The following is a 17,371-nucleotide window of genomic DNA, read 5'->3' as shown; positions in this document are numbered from 1 at the left end:
CAATGCAAAGTAGTTTCAAGCCCAATTATTCCTTGGAGCGTCCATTTACTCCATGGAATAGCTTCTCTGCTATCTATGTTTTCTCTTATGAAAAGAATAGGAACTTCTTGCCGATTAGTCGTAAAAGAAGGAGGTACATATGTATGTATTGTTGAGCGAGTCGCCATCTTGATGAGATTCTGTATGAGAAGGAATTTAATACATGAACTAAACTAAAGTAAGTGTGTTCGCGTATTATTTAACGGATTATTATTATTGACAGTGTCTGCTTACTACACTGTGTTGCACGGGATCAGTGGGGAACGTCTGATTTACACTGGACGAACCTGCCGTTTTGAATGCTCAAGATATCCAGTTACTTCTAATAAATAGGCTAACACGGTCTTACCAGCAGATCTCCGGTCTTCCCCATGTGATCACCGAAAGTTAATAATTATTACAAATGTTTCCAGGAGATCGACTGACAATTTTCGTCGCACCGAGACTTCGAAATTGCTTCACTGCCTTATGGAATTTAAGTTAAGTTTAATTTAATCAGGACAGAACAGTATTGAACTGTGTGAATGTGATAAGCCTGCTTTGTCAATGAAAATTCCCTTAATATACGTATGTTTATACTATCCTTATCAGTGAAGCTAAATCAGGCCGGTGTGAGAGAGGTTCTTTAAATTTAAGAAATATTAAACGTGGCCAGAGGTAATGCCTGAAATATGGTATTCTCGGCACACTCTTGACACTATGGATCTCGTAATACTGAATTCCCTAACAATTCCTGAAATGGAATGTCCCATGGGTCTAGTTCCAACTACCATTCCTCGTTCAAAGTCTGTTAATTCCCCTCGTACGGCATAATCACGTCGGAAACCTTTTCATATGAATCACCTGAATACAAATAACCGCTCCACCAGTGCACTGCCGTTTTGTACCATGTGCACGCGATCATCTGTGTGCGTGCATATCGCTATCCTATGAGTTTTGTCACCTCAGTTTAATAAAATCTTGGATGATCCTGAAAAGGACGGTTATTAGTTATGTTTCCGGGCATATTGTATATCACCTATAACACTGTTGCTCGTTCAGCACCACCCACGGGTCACGTGTAGGGTAATTTAGGTTATAACTACGGACGTGAGCAACGATCGACCAGGTTGGAAAGTGTACATGTGAAGAAGGTAGACACAAAACTTAACGACACAATGCGCTGCATTACTGGTTCCATCAAATCAACCCCATGCCACTGGTTACCTGTACTGAATCACATCCCTCCACCTCACTTAAGGCGGAAACAAGCTCTACTGAGGGAGGCCAAGAAAATCGCTGCATCACCTTCTCTACCACTGCACCAGGAATTCTGTCATCCGCCACAGCAACGATTGCGATCATTGCGATCAAGAAGACCAGCAAGTGTTACTGCAGGACAACTCATCGCGGATGGTTTTGGTCTAAATGATAGCTGGAAGCATGAATGGTCAACAAAAACATTGGGAACAAGAGCCCATCACCTTGATCCCACAAAGAAGTCAAAAGGTTTTGACCTACCGAGGAACCTCTGGAGCCGCCTCAACAGGTTAAGGACTGGATATGGTTGTTGTAGCTACTTCAGGTACAAATGGGGCTGGATCAGTTCACCAGTGTGTGAATGTAATCAAGAAGAGCAGACAATTGAACATTAGTCCAACGCTGTCCACTTCATTCATACCCTGGAATTCCCGATGACTTGTTCATTCTCAAAAAATGGTTCAAATGGCTCTGAGCACTATGCGACTTAACTTCTGAGGTCATCAGTCGCCTATAACTTAGAACTAATTAAACCTAACTGACTTAAGAACATCACAGACATCCATGCCCGAGGCAGAATTCGAACCTGCGACCGTAGCGTTCGCTCGGTTCCAGACTGTAGCGCCTAGAACCGCACGGCCACTACGGCCGGCGTTCATTCTCACACCCAACTTAATTAACTGGTTGCAAAACACGGACTTTAAGGTTTAATCTTGTCTTATGTCAAATGTATGTTGTATAAAACCATTGCCTTTTATCAACTGTATATTGTATAAAATCACAATAGGATTAAATAAATAAATAACATGTTAGGCGTGTCAACAAAGGTCTAAAGTCAGTTTTGTAATTCTTTGGTTTTTTTAATGAAAAAGATCAAGAATATTGGTTCCAAAATCGGAAATCACCGTTGTCTAACTTCGGCGCGGCAGCAGAGAGTCGCGCCGGCAATGGAGCGCCCAAGGATTAGAATTGACTCAGGGCTTTTTTTTAACTGAGTGAAAAGCTTTATGCTTGGATTAGTAACCATCCGCAGAAAATCAACAGGCAGAACATGAAGCACGAGGTAGACTCCAGATTTTCGGAAGTTTTTCTGAACGGCGGCAGGGTGCTTTGCACGAGAAATTGAAATGTATAGCGTAGGGCGCTTGTTTTAATTATTTGCGACGCTTGGCGCCGAGGCGTATTTTGCAGACACTCCTTTAGAGGCAGGTGTGAGACTGCTGAAAAGGAAATGAGGCTGAAACGCCATTAGCGCATTATCCACCGCGACACTTTCTGGCGTGGAGTGAAGCGGTGCGACCCCTGGCGTGGCCGGGCCTCTCGCATTAGCAGCCGCTCGGACAAAGCCTGTCGTCGCCTTTGCCACCGACGCCCCGTGTCATTAAATAAAGAAAATGAGCGTCGTCTATGCCCTTTTTTTTACATTGCTCCCCGCTGCCTTCCTCATTTGAGCGGTTCTTCGATCCCGGCTCTTCATACGTGACCGCTCATTAAGCCCCCCGCTTAGCATTAAGGATTCCGCGCACGGAGGCGGCTGCGGCGGCGGCGTGTCGGGGGCGGAGGTGGCGGCATTTATGTGGCAGAAGACGCTGATGTGCGCATTTCGCCCCCACCCTCTGCCAGGCGCGCTTTTCCCTCCCATTCAGGCGAGCCTGCCGCCTCCGGGGGCGGCTCGGCTCGGAGTCCTACGGCGTGGGGCGGAGGGACGTATTCTCGGCCGGCCGTCGCAGCCTCCTTTTCTGCGTTTTATTTCCTTCTTTTCAGCGTCTTTCCGCCTAATTGCGAGAGCGTGCTTCGCCTCCTCGGCTCGCTACTGCTGCTGCTGCCGCCGCGCGAGAGAACGGACCGTCTGTCTACAGCCGAGGGCGGCACCAGCTGGTGGTGGTGGTGGTGGTGGTGGTGGGCCGGCAGGGGAGAGGCTGTTGGTGCAGCGCCAAGCCGGCGGGGGACGCGCCGAGCAGCTAACTCTCTTAATTACTGGACGAAAAGTTCCGCCAACTTAATTACTCGGAATAATTGTCGCGCGCAGTCTTGTGCGGCGCTCGTTATTGCTGGCAGCGGCCATTACCCATTAGAAAAGTGGCGCGCGCCTCTGCGCCTCGCGCTCGCGCGCTCTCTGATTGGCCGGCGCCGATGCTCGCTCGCTCTCGCGGGGGAATCCCCGAAGACGCCGCGAACCGCTCCACTCGGCTCGCATGCTCCGCCCCGGTGTCCTCGTTCCCTCCGCCTCGCGTGCCTGCAATAATATTGTGATTCCAAGTCCAGCCGGTGGGTCTAAAATTTTTCTTTAAAGCTTTTCCCTGTTAACGCCCCTTTTGTAGGGTGGGGAACTCGGCGGAGTGAAGCAGAGAAGCTGGCAGCGACAGTGCGTAGACGTTTGAAAGCAACGTAAATAACGGGAAGTGAATTCAAAACAATTTGTCCCAATGCCGTACGTGTGAATGATTACGGCTGCTACTGCGGGATGTCGCTCTCTCATAGAGATTATGCTGCCGTGCCGTTCGTGACTCACGGTCGTAAAGTGAAAAGTCTCTTACGTTGGGGTGGGCATAAGCGGAGATTCCAGCTAGCTGCCTGCAATGAGCATCTGGCTCTCGTAACAACATCTTACGGACTTGATTTTTCTAAGAGAAACTAAATGACCGCATCTAGTTTTCAAGAGGATAATCTACACATCAAACATGGATCCCCCTGTAAGAGGGAGTGGGAAAGTTTGTTGTTAGTGCAACCACTTCCCCCCAAATACGAAGGGCGTTCAGTAAATAATTTTTTCTGAAAGCAGGTTGGTTTTATTCAGAATTCCATTATACCGTATTATTCCCCACACTTTTCACTACAAACCTTATTTCTCAACATAATCTCCGTTGAAACTTCCTGCCAGATTAAAACTGTGTGCCGGACAGAGACTCGAACTCGGGAAGCTGTGAGGACGGGGCGTGAGTAGTGCTTGGGTAGCTCAGGTGGTAGAGCACTAGCCCGCGAAAGGCGAAGGTCCCGAGTTCGAGTCGCGGTCTGGCGCACAGTTTTAATCTGCCAGGAAGTTTCATATCAGCGCACACTCCGCTGCAGAGTGAAAATCTCATTCTGGAAACATCCCCCAGGCTGTGGCTAAGCCGTATCTCCGCATTTCCTTTCTTCCAGGAGTGATAGTTCTGCAGGGTTCGCAGGAGAGCTTCTGTGAAGTTTGGAAAGTAGGAGACGACGTACTGGCGGAAGTAAAGCTGTGAGGGGGGGGCGTGAGTCGTGCTTGGGTAGCTCAGATGTAGAGCACTTGCCCGCGAAAGGCGAAGGTCCCGATTTCGAGTCTCGGTCCGGCACACAGTTTTAATCTGCCAGGAAGTTTCATATCGGCACACACTCCGCTGCAGAGTGAAAATTTCATTGTATAATCTCCGTTCATTGCGACAACCTCACGCCACCTTACAGCGAGGGCCTATATGCCAGCAAGGTATCCCTCCCTCTACTGGTCGACGTCAGAGCCAACGTCTTGGTGCATCAATAGCGTTCTCATCACGCTCGTACTGCTTCCCGCAGAGTACGTCCTTCTTTTCTCCGAACAGGTGAAAGTCAGGAGGTGCGAGATTCAAGGTTCCAACACTGCAGGAGTCACGGCTGTATACAACCAGCTTGCACGCAAGGGACCGAAGATCTTCGCGCTACCTTGATGCAGTGACGACAGACACCTCGCCCAACGACTCGCCTTGCTTTTGTTCACTTCCCGGTCTCCGTAGTAATTCTGCAAGCGCCTATGAATAACTACCATCCTTTTTTTTCCTGAAAAAGAAACGCAAATACTACTGCCTGCTTGGAACGCACATCTGGTACAGACGCCATTTTGAAGGCTACGTAAAGCGTCGCCACCCATCGGAACCTCGTTAAACTACAGGAGCTGTAGCGGAACATTCCATGACATCCCACAACAAATTCTGCACTTTTTCAACCGAAACTGGCCGAGAAAAATAAGGTGTTGCATGATTTACTTAACGCTTCTCGTGTAACTTAATCTTATCCTCGTTTTTATCCATCTCATGTGTCTAAGGTTAAAAAATAATAAAAATGAACTGTCATTATTCTGTTAAAATATTTAATATAATTTTTCACCAGTACTTAAAGTCGCTGCAGCATATCTTTCAATAAAGTAGAATTTTGGTAAACACATGCTCTGAAAAGCATTTGTTGAAAAAATTGATATGCACCTGTCTCATGCAGTTGTTTTAAGAACTGTATAGCAACTAACTTTTAAAACCTTGGCAACATAATTTGTACGGTATAAAACCGCTGTGTACACTCTCCATTATCTGTGTTTCGCTTGCTCTAACACTGTGAACACAGGTCAGCAGACTACAGCTACGCTACAATACACTGGTGTGACAAAGTCATGGGATAACGACATTCACATATAAAGATGACGGTAGTATCGCGTACGCAGTGTATAAAAAGCCAGTACATTGGCGGAGCTTTCATTTGTACTCAGGCGATTCATGTGAAAAGGTTTCTGACGTGATAATGGCCGCACGACGGAAATCTGACGGACTTTGAACACGGAATGTTTGGTTGACGGTCTTCACTTGACGACCGAGAGCAGCGGCATTTACGTAGCGGGTATGAGACATACGACGAAAGTATCTACACTCCTGGAAATTGAAATAAGAACACCGTGAATTCATTGTCCCAGGAAGGGGAAACTTTATTGACACATTCCTGGGGTCAGATACATCACATGATCACACTGACAGAACCACAGGCTCATAGACACAGGCAACAGAGCATGCACAATGTCGGCACTAGTACAGTGTATATCCACCTTTCACAGCAATGCAGGCTGCTTTTCTCCCATGGAAACGATCGTAGAGATGCTGGATGTAGTCCTGTGGAACGGCTTGCCATGCCATTTCCACCTGGCGCCTCAGTTGGACCAGCGTTCGTGCCGGACGTGCAGACCGCTTGAGACGACGCTTCATCCAGTCCCAAACACACTCAATGGGGGACAGATCCGGAGATCTTGCTGGCCAGGGTAGTTGACTTACACCTTCTAGAGCACGTTGGGTGGCACGGGATACATGCGGACGTGCATTGTCCTGTTGGAACAGCAAGTTCCCTTGCCGGTCTAGGAATGGTAGAACGATGGGTTCGATGACGGTTTGGATGTACGGTGCACTATTCAGTGTCCCCTCGACGATCACCAGTGGTGTACGGCCAGTGTAGGAGATCGCTCTCCACACCATGATGCCGGGTGTTGGCCCTGTGTGCCTCGGTCGTATGCGGTCCTGATTCTGGCGCTCACCTGCACGGCGCCAAACACGCATACGACCATCATTAGCACCAAGGCAGAAGCGACTCTCATCGCTGAAGACGACACGTCTCCATTCGTCCCTCCATTCACGCCTGTCGCGACACCACTGGAGGCGGGCTGCACGATGTTGGGACGTGAACGGAAGACGGCCTAACGGTGTGCGGGACCGTAGCCCAGCTTCATGGAGACGGTTGCGAATGGTCCTCGCCGATACCCCAGGAGCAACAGTGTCCCTAATTTGCTGGGAAGTGGCGGTGCGGTCCCCTACGGCACTGCGTAGGATCCTACGGTCTTGGCGTGCATCCGTGCGTCGCTGCGGTCCGGTCCCAGGTCGACGGGCACGTGGACCTTCCGCCGACCACTGGCGACAACATCGATGTACTGTGGAGACCTCACGCCCCACGTGTTGAGCAATTCGGCGGTACGTCCACCCGGCCTCCCGCATGCCCACTATACGCCCTCGCTCAAAGTCCGTCAACTGCACATACGGTTCACGTCCACGCTGTCGCGGCATGCTACCAGTGTTAAAGACTGCGATGGAGCTCGGTATGCCACGGCAAACTGGCTGACACTGACGGCGGCGGTGCACAAATGCTGCGCAGCTAGCGCCATTCGACGGCCAACACCGCGGTTCCTGGTGTGTCCGCTGTGCCGTGCGTGTGATCATTGCTTGTACAGCCCTCTCGCAGTGTCCGGAGCAAGTATGGTGGGTCTGACACACCGGTGTCAATGTGTTCTTTTTTCCATTTCCAGGAGTGTATTAGGACAGTGCGGCGAATTACGACGTTAATGGCTATGGGAGAAGACAAACGACGCGATAGCCTTTGCTAACAGCACGACATCGTCTGAAGTGCTCCTCCTGGCCTTCTGATGGTGTCGGTTGGACCCTAGACGATTGGAAACCCGTGTCCCGATTTCAGGTGGATGGAGAGCTGATGGTAGGGTTCGTGTGTGGCGCAGACCCCCATGAAATCATGGAACTGTCAACCAGGCACTGTGCAAGTTGGTGGTGGCTCCATAATGGTGTGGGCTGTGTTTACATCACATGGACTGGGTCCGCTGGTCCAATTGAACTCATCAATGACTGGAAATGGTAAGATTGGGATACTTGCAGCCTTTGGTGGACTTCATGCTCCCAAACAGTGACGTAATTTTTTTGGATGTGAATGGGCCATGTCACCAGGTCACAGTTGATCGCGATTGATTTGTAGAACAGTTCCAGCGATTGATTTAGCCACACAGATCGCCCGACGTGAATCGCATCCATCATTAATGGAACATAATCGAGAGGTCAGTTCGTGCACAAAATCCTGTACTGGTAACACTTCCGAAAATACGGACGGCTGTAGAGGCAGCATGGCTCAACATTTCTGCACGCGACTTCCGACGACTTGTGGTGTCCATGCCACGTGGAGTGCTGCATTACGCCGGGCGAAGGATGTCCCACACGATATTGGGAGGCATCCCACGACTTCCATCATCTCAGTGTAATGTGACTTGACAGTTTTTTAAGGCTGACGAATTGTGCATTCATCACACATGTTCCTACACTTTCTTGTAGAATTCTCCTAGGAAGGGGTAACACGGGGTCCGTAGGTTCAAATGGCTCTGAGCACTATGGGACTCAACATCTGAGGTCATCAGTCCCCTAGAACTTAGAACTACTTAAACCTAACTAACCTAAGGACGTAATACACATCCATGCCCGAGGCAGGATTCGAACCTGTGACCGTAGCGGTCAAGCGGTTCCAGCACCGCTCGGCCGCACCGGCCGGCGAATTTCTGGTCCATATGTGTGACTGTAGCTGTTAACCTTCATAAACAAAATTAAGAAGATCCAAAGAGTCGTAGCGATGGATGAGACTGAACAAACCACAAAAAGACAGCTATTGCGTTTGAACAAAGTGAATGATTACTTAAATTTATAATGCGAGCAGCAGGTTAACAAACAAAATACATATTCCTTCACATTACGCTATGCATCTTCTTTCTCCCCGGGTAGGTCCCAACATTCGCCAAGACTCTGAAGAACAGCTATTATGTCTGTGTGTAACTTCGTTAAATATTTTTGTATTGACAGAGTAGCCTGTACATGAGATTTGTGCCTTCAAATGTTGCTTCGGTAAATAATTTAAGTAAGTCAACAACAAAAGACTGTGACTGGTAGCAACCACTGAAAAACTTTTTCATGTGAGACATGAAAGTCGCTCACTTGGAAAAGAGGCATAAGAACACTATATATATAGGCCACTACAACTTGGTAGATGATTGTTGCAGTGTCTGTGTGTTTATGGGTTGCATTTTTTCATATGACTTGTCAAGCCAATGGCAGCACGGAATCTCTTGCCGCAATGGTCACAAGTGTATCTGGCTGCTGAGGCGGAAGCAGTGGTAGCATTGCGAAGCTTTTTGTGGTGTCACCGCCAGACACCACACTTGCTAGGTGGTAACCTTTAAATCGGCCTCGGTCCATTAGTATACGCCGGACCCGCGTGTCGCCACTGTCAGTGATAGCAGACCGAGCCCCACCACACGGCAGGTCTAGAGAGACTAGCACTCGCCCCAGTTGTACAGCCGACTTTGCTAGCGAAGCTACACTGACCGATACGCTCTCATTTGCCGAGACGATAGTTAGCATAGCCTTCAGCTACGTCATTTGCTACGACCTAGCAAGGCGCCGTATTCAATTGATATTTATTATGTGCAGCATGTATCATCAAGAGAGATGTTCTACAATTGTGGATTAAAGTTAAGTATTATATCAACTACTTACTTTATTTGCAATTCTCAAGACATTGTCCTGTTCCAGACCTCACGCCGGTCTGCGTGTATTTAAACGCGTGTATTTCGGCCTCCTGTAGCGACACGGTGTTGGCTCTTGAGCCAACACTACACTTTTTCTGCCTTAATCTGTCCAACAAGCCTTCATCATGCTTCGACATTCCAGATGATATATCATCATGCCACTCTGGTCTCATGCTAGCCCGTGCTTCCCATCTGTTTGTGTCGATTCCAAAGCTCTCCATATCTCGTTTACAGGAGTCCTTGAACCTCAATATAGGACGTCCTAGACGTCTTTTGGCTATAGAGATCTCTCCAAGCATCACCTCACGTGGTAATCTGTCAGGATCCATACGGTGGACGTGTCCCAGCCAGCGGAGTAGTCTCTGCTTCAAGATAGCTGAAATACTGTTGCAGTTAGTTTTAGATAGCACTGCTTCGTTGGTCACTCGGTCCTTCCACGTTACTCCGAGGATGGATCTCAGGCACCGCATGTGGCGACGTTCTTGTTTGGCATAGGTAGTCCATGTTTCCGATGCATACAAAAGGATGCTGAGGACGCAAGTTTGATATACAAGAATTTTGGTGGTCAAAGAGAGTTTGTTGTTTTTCCAAACACGTGTAGAGAGTTTGCCAGAAGTTGTCGCAGCTCTTCCAATGCGAGCATCAATTTCCTTGTCAACAGACATGTTTGATTCTATAGTAGATCCAAGATAGCAGAAGTTATCTACGACTTGCAGAGTAGTGCCATCTAGTGTGATATTCGGCTTTGCGTTAGTATCCTGAACCATAATTACGGTCTTACTGCTGTTTACACTCATCGAGAATAGGTGGCATGCGTGACTGAATCTTGATACTAGCTCTTGCAGCTCTTCTACGGAGTTCGCAACAACTGCAGCATCATCAGCATACAGGAGTTCACGAGCGACTGTCTCGTAGCGCTTTGTCTTACTCTTCAGAAGACTGACATTGAAAAGCCTTCCATCTTTCCTAGTATGCAGGTGTACTCCAACATTGCAATTCTCGAAAGCTTCTTGGAGCAGACCCGAGAGGAAAATTCCAAAAAGTGTAGGTGCCAACGCACAGCCTTGTCTTACGCCACAGTTCATACTGAATGGTTTAGATTTACTGCCATCGAAGATTACAGAGCCATGCATATTGTCATGAAAAGATCTTATTAAAGACAGCAAAGTTGGGGGACATCCAATTTTTTCCAATGTGCTGTAGAGTCCCTCCCTACTGACGGTGTCAAAGGCTTTGTTGAGGTCAACAAAAGCCACATATAATGGCACTCTGTGTTCGCGGCACTTCTCTTGTAGTTGGCGCAAGGTGAATATCATGTCACTTGTGGATCCGCCAGTTCGAAATCCACACTGTGACTCAGGGTAGATCCGAGCAGCCAAGGTTTCCAGTCTCTCCAGGATTATCCTTGCATACGCCTTCCCAGCAATGCTCAAGAGATATATTCCTCTATAGTTGTTACAATTATCTCTGTCGCCTTCTCCCTTATAGATTGTTACTATATTTGCATCTCGCATGTCTTGGGGTACTGTGCCTTCTTCCCAGCACTGCAGATACAATATCGGCATAACGCAGTCAAGTTTGATGGTTTCTGCTGGTAAGTTATCACGGCCTGTACTCTTGCCTACCTTTAGACTTTTAAGTGCGAGTTTTAATTCGTCAACAGTGGGAGGATCATCAAGCTCAGACATAACTGGGTAAGTTGGTAAAGTACCTAGAGCTTCTGAAGAAATGTTGACCTCTTCTGCGTATAGTTTAGCATAGTGCTGCACCCATCTATCTAGCTGCTGGTTTTTATTGTTGATTGGGATGCCACTGACACTAGGGAGTTAGCTATTAACACCTCCACGCCCTGTTTCTCGGGCGTAAACACGACTACTCTCCCACCGTTGTCAGACAGCCCTCGTTACAGGATAGTTCACAGGGGAGGCACAGATAGAGAGGCAGCTGAACAACAACCAGCATCTGACGTTTCTTTCCGTCGATGTAGGACGTCCTTGGCGAGGAGGCGAGCTTACGCCGGCGGTTGCGTGCAAGCTGAGAAGCCGGCAGCAGGAAGGGGTCGCGAGACGTGTGTGTCCGGCGGCGCCGGCGTATCGCGGCGGGCATCGGCCCCTCCCCCCGGCGCTCTCGCCCTGCTCTCACAATGCGCCGGTATTTCCTTACTGCCGCTGCAGACAGCGCCGCCTCCCAAATTGCTGCGCGCGCCGGGCACAGCCTAGGCCAGGTGTGGGGGACGCAGCCGGCTCCGGTGTCGCCTGCCCTGTGGGAACGGCCGGGCGCCGACCCGCCGTCATGCCGTCTCTGGTGACGGCGCCTTGGGCGCGGCTCAGATGCGCCCTGCCAATAGCAGGCGGCCGCTCCACGTTCTAGGGCAAAAGAAAAAAAAAAGTTCGGTTAAAAAATTTCTCCCACTCTGAGACACTGAAGGCGGATCCACTAGCGGAGACAACCGTCTGCAGTTTACAGACACCATAATAAAAGAACAAAAACAGAACACATTCTGTGGTACTAATAGTAGTTGGAAGAGCGGTTGAACGGAATGGACAGTGTCTTGAAAAGAGGGTATAAGATGAACATCAACAAAAGCAAAACGAGGATAATGGAATGTAGTCGAATTAAGTCGGGTGATGCTGCGGGAATTAGATTAGGAAATGAGAAACTTAAAGCAGTAAAACAGTTTTGCTATTTGGGGAGCAAAATAGCTGATGGTGGTCGAAGTAGAGAGGATATAAAATGTAGGCTGGCAATGGCAAGGAAAGCGTTTCTGAAGAAGAGAAATTAGTTAACATCGAGTATAGATTTAAGTGTCAGGAAGTCGTTTCTGAAAGTAACTGTATGGAGTGTAGCCATGTATGGAAGTGAAACATGGACGATAAATAGTTTGGACAACAAGAGAATAGAAGCTTTCGAAATGTGGTGCTACAGAAGAATGCTGAAGGTTAGATGGGTAGATCACATAACTAATGAGGAGGTATTGAATAGAGTTGGGGAGAAGAGGAGTTTGTGGCACAACTTGACTAGAAGAAGGGATCGGTTGGTAGGACATCTTCTGAGGCATCAGGGGATCACCAATTTAGTACTGCAGGGCAGCGTGGAGGGTAAAAATCGTAGAGGGAGACCAAGAGATGAATACACTAAGCAGATTCAGAAGGATGTAGGCTGCAGTAGGTACTGGGAGATGAAGAGGCTTGAACAGGATAGAGTAGCATGGAGAGCTGCATCAAACCAGTCTCAGGACTGAAGGCCACAACAACAACAATAGTAGTATTAGTATTGCACTGAAGCGCCAAAGAAACAGGTATAGTCATGTGTATTCAATTACAGAGATACGTAAACAGCCAGAATACGGCCCTGTGGTCGGCAATGCGTGTGTAAGACAACAAGTGTCTGGCGCAGTTGTTACATCGACTTCTGCTGCTACAATCGCAAGTTACCAAGATTTAAATAAGTTTGGAGGAGGTGATATAGACGGCGCACAAGCGATGGGACACAGCATCTCCCATGTAGCGATGAAGGGGGACTGTCTCGTACGACCATTTCACGAGAGTACTGTCTATATCAGGAATCCGATAAAACATCCATCCCCGTCATCGCTGCGGCCGGAGAAAGATCCTGCAAGAACGGTACCAACGACGACTTAAGGGAAACCTTAAACGTGACAGAAGTGCAACCCTTCCGCAAATTACTGCAGATTTCAATCCTGGACAGTCAACAATATCAGCGTACTAACCATTCAAAGAAGCATCATCGATATGGGCTTTCGGAGCCGAAGGCCCATTCGTGTACTCTTGATGAGTGCACGACACAAAGCTTTACGCCTCATCTGGACCCGTCAACACCGACATTGGACTGTTGATGACTGGAAACATGTTGGCTTGTCGGACGAGTCTCGTTTCAAATTGTATAACCTCATGAATCCATGGACCCAGAATGTCATAATGGTACTGTTCAAGCAGGTGGAGGCTCTGTAATGGTGTGGGGCGGCTGCAGTTTGAGTGATTGGGCTCTGAGCACTATGTGACTTAACAGCTATGGTCATCAGTCCCCTAGAACTTAGAACTACTTAAACCTAACTAACCTAAGGACATCACACAACACCCAGTTATCACGAGGCAGAGAAAATCCCTGACCCCCCGGGAATCGAACCCGGAAACTCGGGCGCGGGAAGCGAGAACGCTACCGCACGACCACGACCTGCGGACTTGAGTGGTTGGGGATCCCTCATATTTCTAGATACGTCTGTGACAGGTGACACATACATGAGCATCTTGTCTGATCATCTGCATCCATTCATGTCCATTGTGCATTCCGATGGACTTGGGCAATTGCATCAGGACAATACGACATCAAAAATTACTACAGAGTGACTCAAGGAACACTCTCCTTAACATCTACATCTACATCTATACTCCGCGAGCCACCTTACGGTGTGTGGCGGAGGGTACTTATTGTACCACTATCTGATCCCCCCTTCCCTGTTCCATTCACGAATTGTGCGTGGGAAGAACGACTGCTTGTAAGTCTCCGTATTTGCTCTAATTTCTCGGATCTTTTCGTTGTGATCATTACGCGAGATATATGTGGGCGGTAGTAATATGTTGCCCATCTCTTCCCGGAATGTGCTCTCTCGTAATTTCGATAATAAACCTCTCCGTATTGCGTAACGCCTTTCTTGAAGTGTCCGCCACTGGAGCTTGTTCAGCATCTCCGTAACGCTCTCGCGCTGACTAAATGTCCCCATGACGAATCGCGCTGCTTTTCGCTGGATCATGTCTATCTCTTCTATTAATCCAACCTGGTAAGGGTCCCATACTGATGAGCAATACTCAAGAATCGGACGAACAAGCGTTTTGTAAGCTACTTCTTTCGTCGATGAGTCACATTTTCTTAGAATTCTTCCTATGAATCTCAACCTGGCGCCTGCTTTTCCCACTATTTGTTTTATGTGATCATTCCACTTCAGATCGCTCCGGATAGTAACTCCTAAGTATTTTACGGTCGTTACCGCTTCCAATGATTTACCACCTATGGCATAATCGTACTGGAATGGATTTCTGCCCCTATGTATGCGGATTATATTACATTTATCTACGTTTAGGGAAAGCTGCCAGCTGTCGCACCATGCATTAATCCTCTGCAGGTCCTCCTGGAGTACGTACGAGTCTTCTGATGTTGCTACTTTCTTATAGACAACCGTGTCATCTGCAAATAGCCTCACGGAGCTACCGATGTTGTCAACTAAGTCATTTATGTATATTGTAAACAATAAAGGTCCTATCACGCTTCCCTGCGGTACTCCCGAAATTACCTCTACATCTGCAGATTTTGAACCGTTAAGAATGACATGTTGTGTTCTTTCTTCTAGGAAATCCTGAATCCAATCACAAACCTGGTCCGATATTCCGTAAGCTCGTATTTTTTTCACTAAATGTAAGTGCGGAACCGTATCAAATGCCTTCCTGAAGTCCAGGAATACGGCATCAATCTGCTCGCCAGTGTCTACGGCACTGTGAATTTCTTGGGCAAATAGGGCGAGCTGAGTTTCACATGATCTCTGTTTGCGGAATCCATGTTGGTTATGATGAAGGAGATTTGTATTATCTAAGAACGTCATAATACGAGAACACAAAACATGTTCCATTATTCTACAACAGATTGACGTAAGCGAAATAGGCCTATAATTATTCGCATCTGATTTATGACCCTTCTTGAAAATGGGAACGACCTGCGCTTTCTTCCAGTCGCTAGGTACTTTACGTTCTTCCAGCGATCTACGATAAATTGCTGATAGAAAGGGGGCAAGTTCTTTAGCATAATCACTGTAGAATCTTAAGGGTATCTCGTCTGGTCCGGATGCTTTTCCGCTACTAAGTGATAGCAGTTGTTTTTCAATTCCGATATCGTTTATTTCAATATTTTCCATTTTGGCGTCCGTGCGACGGCTGAAGTCAGGGACCGTGTTACGATTTTCCGCAGTGAAACAGTTTCGGAACACTGAATTCAGTATTTCTGCCTTTCTTCGGTCGTCCTCTGTTTCGGTGCCATCGTGGTCAACGAGTGACTGAATAGGGGATTTAGATCCGCTTACCGATTTTACATATGACCAAAACTTTTTAGGGTTCTTGTTTAGATTGTTTGCCAATGTTTTATGTTCGAATTCGTTGAATGCTTCTCTCATTGCTCTCTTTACGCTCTTTTTCGCTTCGTTCAGCTTTTCCTTATCAGCTATGATTCGACTACTCTTAAACCTATGATGAAGCTTTCTTTGTTTCCGTAGTACCTTTCGTACATGATTGTTATACCACGGTGGATCTTTCCCCTCGCTTTGGACCTTAGTCGATACGAACTTATCTAAGGCGTACTGGACGATGTTTCTGAATTTTTTCCATTTTTGTTCCACATCCTCTTCCTCAGAAATGAACGTTTGATGGTGGTCACTCAGATATTCTGCGATTTGTGCCCTATCACTCTTGTTAAGCAAATATATTTTCCTTCCTTTCTTGGCATTTCTTATTACACTTGTAGTCATTGATGCAACCACTGACTTATGATCACTGATACCCTCTTCTACATTCACGGAGTCGAAAAGTTCCGGTCTATTTGTTGCTATGAGGTCTAAAACGTTAGCTTCACGAGTTGGTTCTCTAACTATCTGCTCGAAGTAATTCTCGGACAAGGCAGTCAGGATAATGTCACAAGAGTCTCTGTCCCTGGCTCCAGTTCTGATTGTGTGACTATCCCATTCTATACCTGGTAGATTGAAGTCTCCCCCTATTACAATAGTATGATCACGAAACTTCTTCACGACGTTCTGCAGGTTCTCTCTGAGGCGCTCAACTACTACGGTTGCTGATGCAGGTGGTCTATAGAAGCATCCGACTATGATATCTGACCCACCTTTGATACTTAACTTAACCCAGATTATTTCACATTCGCATTCGCTAATAACTTCACTGGATATTATTGAAGTCTTTACTGCTATAAATACTCCTCCACCATTGGCGTTTATCCTATCCTTGCGGTATATATTCCATTCTGTGTCTAGGATTTCGTTACTGTTCACTTCCGGTTTTAACCAACTTTCCGTTCCTAATACTATATGCGCACTATTTCCTACAATAAGAGATACTAATTCAGGAACCTTGCCCTGGATACTCCTGCAGTTTACCAATATTACGTTAACTTTTCCTGTTTTTGGTCTCTGAGGACGGACGTTCTTTATCAACGATGATAATATCCTCTCTGGTAAGCCGTCAGGTATTTTATCGTTTCGCCCAAGGGGGGGGTCCCACTAACCTAAAAAACCCCCGTGTGCACGCCACACGTACTCTGCTACCCTAGTAGCTGCTTCCGGTGTGTAGTGCACGCCTGACCTGTCTAGGGGGGCCCTACAGTTCTCCACCCAATAACGGAGGTCGATGAATTTGCAACCATTATAGTCGCAGAGTCGTCTGAGCCTCTGGTTTAGACCCTCCACACGGCTCCAAACCAGAGGACCGCGATCGACTCTGGGCACTATGCTGCAGATATTAAGCTCAGCTTGCACTCCGCGTGCGATGCTGGTTGTCTTCACCAAATCAGCCAGCCGCCGGAAGGAACCAAGGATGGCCTCAGAACCCAAGCGGCAGGCGTCATTCGTTCCGACATGTACTACTATCTGCAGCCGGTCACACCCAGTGCGTTCAATAGCTGCCGGAAGGGCCTCCTCCACATTACGGACGAGACCCCCCGGCAAGCACACCGAGTGCACACTGGCATTCTTCCCCGACCTACCCGCTATTTTCCTGAGGGGCTCCATAACCCGCCTAACGTTGGAGCTCCCTATAACTAATAGGCCCGCCCTCTGTGACTGTCGGGACCTTGCCGGAGAATCGGCCACTGGCCCAACAGGCGAGGCATCCTGTGGTGGCTCGGAAACGATGTCATCACCACTAGGAAGCACCCCGTACCTGTTGGAAAGGGGTAAGGCAGCTGCCACGCGGCCAGATCCCACCT

The sequence above is a fragment of the Schistocerca americana genome, chromosome 2 (genome assembly GCF_021461395.2).
Source record: "Schistocerca americana isolate TAMUIC-IGC-003095 chromosome 2, iqSchAmer2.1, whole genome shotgun sequence".
Taxonomy (NCBI): domain Eukaryota; kingdom Metazoa; phylum Arthropoda; class Insecta; order Orthoptera; family Acrididae; genus Schistocerca; species Schistocerca americana.
This window is presented reverse-complemented; position numbering follows the sequence as displayed.